This window comes from Arachis hypogaea, chromosome 9 (genome assembly GCF_003086295.3).
Source record: "Arachis hypogaea cultivar Tifrunner chromosome 9, arahy.Tifrunner.gnm2.J5K5, whole genome shotgun sequence".
NCBI lineage: Eukaryota > Viridiplantae > Streptophyta > Magnoliopsida > Fabales > Fabaceae > Arachis > Arachis hypogaea.
Genome location: NC_092044.1, coordinates 58,425,853 through 58,433,208, shown reverse-complemented (window position 1 = coordinate 58,433,208; position 7,356 = coordinate 58,425,853). Strand labels below are relative to the sequence as shown.

Below are 7,356 nucleotides of genomic sequence, written 5' to 3'. Positions count from 1 at the left end.
CTCTCTGTAGAGGACCTAACAGAAATCTTCAAAGAAGAAGAACCCATGGCAGCCGAAAACAACAACAATGCCAACAATGCAAGGAAGGTGCTGGGTGACTTTACTGCACCTACTCCCGACTTCTATGGGAGAAGCATCTCTATCCCTGCCATTGGAGCAAACAACTTTGAGCTTAAGCCTCAATTAGTTTCTCTAATGCAACAGAATTGCAAGTTCCATGGACTTCCATTGGAAGATCCTCATCAGTTTTTAGCCGAGTTCTTGCAAATCTGTGACACTGTCAAGACTAATGGGGTTGACCCTGAGGTCTACAGACTTATGCTATTCCCTTTTGCTGTAAGAGACAGAGCTAGAATATGGTTGGACTCACAACCTAAAGAAAGCCTGAACTCTTGGGAAAAGCTAGTCAATGCCTTCTTGGCAAAGTTCTTTCCACCTCAAAAATTGAGTAAGCTTAGAGTGGAAGTCCAAACCTTCAGACAGAAGGAAGGAGAATCCCTCTATGAAGCTTGGGAAAGATACAAACAATTAATCAGAAAGTGTCCCTCTGATATGCTTTCTGAATGGAGCATCATATGTATTTTCTATGATGGTCTCTCTGAACTGTCCAAGATGTCTTTGGATAGCTCTGCTGGAGGATCTCTTCATCTGAAGAAGACGCCTACAGAAGCTCAAGAGCTGATTGAAATGGTTGCAAATAACCAATTCATGTACACTTCTGAAAGGAATCCTGTGAACAATGGGACTAGTCAGAAGAAAGGTGTTCTTGAGATTGACACTCTGAATGCCATATTGGCTCAGAATAAAATATTGACTCAGCAAGTCAATATGATTTCTCAAAGTCTGTCTGGAATGCAAAATGCACCAAGCAGTACTAAGGAAGCTTCATCTGAAGAAGAAGCTTATGATCCTGAGAACCCTTCAATAGAAGAGGTGAATTACATGGGAGAACCTTATGGAAACACCTATAATCCTTCATGGAGAAATCATCCAAATCTCTCATGGAAGGATCAACAGAGACCTCAACAAGGTTTCAACAATAATAATGGTGGAAGAAACAGGTTTAGCAGTGGCAAGCCTTTTCCATCATCTTCTCAGCAACAGACAGAGAGTTCTAAGCAGAATACCTCTGACTTAGCAACCATGGTCTCTGATCTAATCAAAACCACTCAAAGTTTCATGACTGAAACAAGGCCCTCCATTAGAAACTTGGAGGGACAAGTGGGTCAGCTGAGTAAGAAAATTACTGAACTCCCTCCTAGTACTCTTCCAAGCAATACAGAAGAAAATCCAAAAGGAGAGTGCAAAGCCATCAATATGGCCGAATTTGGAGAGGAGGAAGAGGCAGTGAACGCCACTAAGGAAGACCTCAATGGACGTCCACTGGCCTCCAATGAGTTCCCCAATGACGAACCATGGGAATCTGAGGCTCAAAATGAAACCATAGAGATTCCATTGGACTTACTTCTGCCATTCATGAGCTCTGATGAGTATTCTTCCTCTGAAGAGGATGAGTATGTCACTGAAGAGCAAGTTGCTAAATACCTTGGAGAAATCATGAAGCTAAATGACAAGTTATTTGGAAATAAGACTTGGGAGGATGAACCCCCTTTGCTCACCAAAGAGCTGGATGACTTGTCTAGGCAGAAACTGCCTCAAAAGAGACAGGATCCTGGGAAGTTTTCAATACCTTGTACCATAGGCACCATGACCTTTAAGAAGGCCTTGTATGACTTAGGGTCAAGTGTAAACCTCATGCCTCTCTCTGTAATGGAGAAGCTAGGGATCTTTGAGGTGCAAGCTGTAAAAATCTCACTAGAGATGGCAGATAATTCAAGAAAACAAGCCTATGGACTTGTAGAGGATGTTCTGGTAAAAGTTGAAGACCATTACATCCCTGCTGATTTCATAGTCCTAGAGACTGGGAAGTGCATGGATGAATCCATCATCCTTGGCAGACCCTTCCTAGCCACAGCAAAGGCTGTGATTGATGTTGATAGAGGAGAATTGATCATTCAAGTGAATGAAGAATCCTTTGTGTTTAAGGCTCAAGGATATCCCTCTGTCATCATGGAGAGGAAGCATGAAGAGCTTCTCTCAAAACAGAGCCAAACAGAGCCCCCACAGTCAAACTCTAAGTTTGGTGTTGGGAGGCCACAACCAACTTCTAAGTTTGGTGTTGAACCCCCACATTCAAACTCTAAGTTTGGTGTTGGGAGGTTCCAACATTGCTCTGAGTATCTGTGAGGCTCCATGAGAGTCCTCTGTCAAGCTACTGACATTAAAGAAGCGCTTGTTGGGAGGCAACCCAATGTTATGTTTTTATCTATTTTTCTTTGTTATTTTATTTTTTGTAGGTTGATGATCATGAGAAGTCACAAAATCAATGAAAAAAGCAAAAACAGAATGAAAAGCAGAAAGAAAAACAGCACACCCTGGAGGAGAGCGTGCTGGCGTTTAAACGCCAGTAAGGCTAGCAGATGGGCGTTTAACGCCCAGTCTGGCACCATTCTGGGCGTTTAACGCCAGAAAGGGGCACCAGACTGGCGTTAAACGCCAGAAAAGGGCAAGAAGCTGGCGTTAAACGCCAGAAATGGGCACCAGCCTGGCGTTTAACGCCAGAATTGGCTAAAAACGCATTTTTGCATGCCATTTGGTGCAGGGATGACTTTTCCTTGACACCTCAGGATCTGTGGACCCCACAGGATCCCCACCTACCCCACCACTCTCTCTCTTCTTCTTCACCCATTCACCAATCACCTCAACACCTCTTCCCCAAAAACCCTTCACCTATCAAATCCCATCTTTCTCTTCACCACTCACATCCATCCTTCATAAAACCCCACCTACCTAACCATTCAAATTCAAAACACTTTCCCTCCCAAACCCACCCTCACATAGCCGAACCATCACCACCCCCCACTCCTATATAAACCCTCCTTCACTCCTTCATTTTCACACAACATACACACCACTTCTACCCCTTTTTGGCCGAACACAAAGCCATTCCCTTCTTCCTCATTTCTTCTTCTTCTACTCTCTTCTTTCTTCTTTTGCTCGAGGACGAGCAAACCTTTTAAGTTTGGTGTGGTAAAATCACTGCTTTTTGTTTTTCCATAACCATTTATGGCATCCAAGGCCGGAGAAACCTCTAGAAAGAGGAAAGGGAAGGCAAAAGCTTCTATCTCCGAGTCATGGGAGATGGAGAGATTCATCTCAAGGGTGCATCAAGACCACTTCTATGAAGTTGTGGCCTTGAAGAAGGTGATCCCCGAGGTCCCTTTCTCACTCAAAAAGAGTGAATATCCGGAGATCCGACATGAGATCCGAAGAAGAGGTTGGGAAGTTCTTACCAACCCCATTCAACAAGTCGGAATCTTAATGGTTCAAGAGTTCTATGCCAATGCATGGATCACCAAGAACCATGATCAAAGTGTGAACCCGGATCCAAAGAATTATCTTACTATGGTTCGGGGGAAATACTTGGATTTTAGTCCGGAAAATGTAAGGTTGGCATTCAACTTGCCCATGATGCAAGGAGATGAACATCCTTACACTAGAAGGGTCAACTTTGATCAAAGGTTGGACCAAGTCCTCACAGTCATATGTGAAGAGGGCGCCCAATGGAAAAGAGATTCAAGAGGGAAGCCGGTTCAATTGAGAAGGCATGACCTCAAACCCGTGGCTAGAGGATGGTTGGAGTTTATCCAACGCTCAATCATTCCCACTAGCAACCGGTCCGAAGTTACTATAGACCGGGCTATCATGATTCATAGCATCATGATTGGAGAAGAAATAGAAGTTCATGAGGTTATATCTCAAGAACTTTATAAGGTGGCGGACAAGTCTTCTACCTTGGCAAGGTTAGCCTTCCCTCATCTCATTTGTCACCTCTGTTATTCGGTTGGAGTTGACATAGAGGGAGACATCCCCATTGATGAGGACAAGCCCATCACTAAGAAGAGGATGGAGCACACAAGAGATCCCACTCATCATGAGATCCCTAAGATTCCTCAAGGAATGCACTTTCCTCCACAAAACTATTGGGAGCAACTAAACACCTCCCTAGGAGAATTGAGTTCCAACATGGGACAACTAAGGGTGGAGCACCAAGAACACTCCATCATCCTCCATGAAATAAGAGAAGATCAAAGAATCATGAGAGAGGAGCAACAAAGACAAGGAAGAGACATTGAGGAGCTCAAGCACTCCATAGGATCTTCAAGAAGAAGAACAAGCCGCCATCACTAAGGTGGACCCGTTCTTTAATTTCCTTGTTCTTTATTTTCCTGTTTTTCGAATTTTAGTGCTTATGTTTGTCTATGTTTGTGTCTTGTGATCATTAGTGTCTTAGTGTCTATGCCTTAAAGTTATGAATGTCCTATGAATCCATCACCTTTCTTGAATGAAAAATGTTCTTAATTGAAAAAGAGAAGAATTGCATGAATTTTAAATTTTATAACAGTTTAATTATTTTGATGTGGTGGCAATACTTTTGTTTTCTGAACGTATGCTTAAACAGTGCATATGTCTTTTGAATTTGTGGTTCATGAATGTTGGCTCTTGAAAGAATGATGAAAAAGGAGACATGTTACTGAGGATATGAAAAATCATAAAAATGATTCTTGAAGCAAGAAAAAGTAGTGAATACAAAAAAAAAACGAAAAAAAAAGGGAGAAAAGAAAACAAAAAAAAAGAGAGAGAAAAAGAAAGAAATAAAGTTGTGATCCAAGGCAAAAAGAGTGTGCTTAAGAACCCTGGACACCTCTAATTGGGGACTCTAGCAAAGCTGAGTCACAATCTGAAAAGGTTCACCCAATTATGTGTCTGTGGCATATGTGTATCCGGTGGTAATACTGGAAGACAGAGTGCTTTGGGCCACGGCCAAGACTCAATAAGTAGCTGTGTTCAAGAATCATCATACTTAACTAGGAGAATCAATGACACTATCTGGATTCTGAGTTCCTAAAGAAGCCAATCATTCTAAATTTCAAAGGATAGAGTGAGATGCCAAAACTGTTCAGAGGCAAAAAGCTAAAAGCCCCGCTCATCTAATTAATACTGATCTTCATAGATGTTTTTGGAATTCATTGCATATTCTCTTCTTTTTATCTTATTTGATTTTCAGTTGCTTGAGGACAAGCAACAATTTAAGTTTGGTGTTGTGATGAGCGGATAATTTGTACGCTTTTTGGCATTGTTTTTAGTATGTTTTTAGTATGATCTAGTTAGTTTTTAGTATATTTTTATTATTTTTTAGTTAAAATTCACTTTTCTGGACTTTAATATGAGTTTGTGTGTTTTTCTGTGATTTCAGGTATTTTCTGGCTGAAATTGAGGGACCTGAGCAAAAATCTGATCCAGAGACTAAAAAGGACTGCAGATGCTGTTGGATTCTGACCTCCCTGCACTCGAAGCGGATTTTCTGGAGCTACAGAAGCCCAATTGGCGCGCTCTCAACGGCGTTGGAAAGTAGACATCCTGGGCTTTCCAGCAATATATGATAGTCCATACTTTTCTCAAGATTTGATGGCCCAAACCGGCGTTCAAAGTCACCCTCAGAATTCCCAGCGTTAAACGCCGGAACTGGCACCAAAATGGGAGTTAAACGCCCAGACTGGCACTAAAGCTGGCGTTTAACTCCAAGAAGAGTCTCTACACGAAAATGCTTCATTGCTCAGCCCAAGCACACACCAAGTGGGCCCGGAAGTGGATTTTTATGTCATTTACTCATCTCTGTAAACCTTAGGCTACTAGTTTTCTATAAGTAGGACCTTTTACTATTGTATTTTTCATCTTTGGATCATTTTGGAGCTTTTGATCATGTTTTTATGATTGAACCCTCTTTGGGAGGCTGGCCATTCGGCCATGCCTAGACCTTGTTCTTATGTATTTTCAACGGTGGAGTTTCTACACACCATAGATTAAGGTGTGGAGCTCTGCTGTACCTCGAGTATTAATGCAATTACTACTGTTCTTCTATTCAATTCCGCTTGTTCTTGTTCTAAGATATCACTTGTTCTTCAACTTGATGAATGTGATGATCCGTGACACTCATCATCATTCTCACCTATGAACGTGTGACTGACAACCACCTCCGTTCTACCTTCGATTGGGTGAATATCTCTTGGATTCCTGATACACGATGCATGGTTGATCGCCTGACAACCGAGTGCTCGCCTGACAACCGAGCCAGCCATTCCGTGAGATCAGAGTCTTCGTGGTATAGGCTAGAACTGATGGCGGCATTCAAGAGAATCCGGAAGGTCTAACCTTGTCTGTGGTATTCTGAGTAGGATTCAATGACTGAATGACTGTGACGTGCTTCAAACTCCTGAAGGCAGGGCGTTAGTGACAGACGCAAAAGAATCACTGGATTCTATTCCGGCCTGATCGAGAACCGACAGATGGATAGCCGTGCCGTGACAGGGTGCGTTGAACATTTCCACTGAGAGGATGGGAGGTAGCCACTGACAACGGTGAAACCCTTGCATAAGCTTGCCATGGAAAGGAGTAAGAAGGATTGGATGAAGACAGTAGGAAAGCAGAGAGACGGAAGGGACAAGCATCTTCATACGCTTATCTGAAATTCCTACCAATGAATTACATAAGTATCTCTATCTTTATCTTTATGTTTTATTCGTACATCACCATACCCAATTGAGTTTGCCTGACTGAGATTTACAAGGTGACCATAGCTTGCTTCATACCAACAATCTCTGTGGGATCGACCCTTACTCGCGTAAGGTTTATTACTTGGACGACCCAGTACACTTGCTGGTTAGTTGTGCGAAGTTGTAGTGATCACAATTTCGTCCACCACGTTCGCGTCATTTTCAAATTATAAGTTTTCACGCGTGCGTGTAGCTGACGCGCACGCGTCATATGGCATTTTGGCACACATCCCAATTTGAACAGAGGGTTGTGTGAAAGCCACGTTGCCCTCGCGCTAGTAGCACAAACACGGTCACTCGTCTGCGTGACCGACGCGTAAGCGTCACCTCCTTTTCTGCGCAACCCATGCGTACGCGTCCACCATGCGTACGCGTCATCAGTGTTGCACAACATGATCTCTGTGCCACCTCTTTTCATATATTTTCTTCTTCCCTCTTTCTTCTTCTATCTTCTTCCTCTCTCTCTATCTTTTCTATCTTCTTCTTCTTCCCCCTTCTCTCATATTTTCTCAATCTCACTTTTCCTATCATCCCTCCCTTTATCACCTTCTTCTCAAGGTTCTTTCTTTCTATTTTCTCTCCCTTCTTCCTCTTAATTGTTTATTTTTGCATTACTCTACTTGGTGTTAGATATCTTAATGGGTGATTTCTTCTATAAATGCTTGTGATTATTATTATGGAG

General features: G+C 42.5%; 1 non-coding gene across 1 annotated transcript; it reads right to left on the bottom strand.

Annotated features, from left to right (window-relative positions):
* Positions 1-450: 450 nt before the first annotated feature.
* On the bottom strand, positions 451-558 carry LOC112713331 (small nucleolar RNA R71). Its single transcript, XR_003158305.1, has one exon. It is a non-coding gene; the product is annotated as a small nucleolar RNA R71 (small nucleolar RNA).
* Positions 559-7,356: the final 6,798 nt, after the last annotated feature.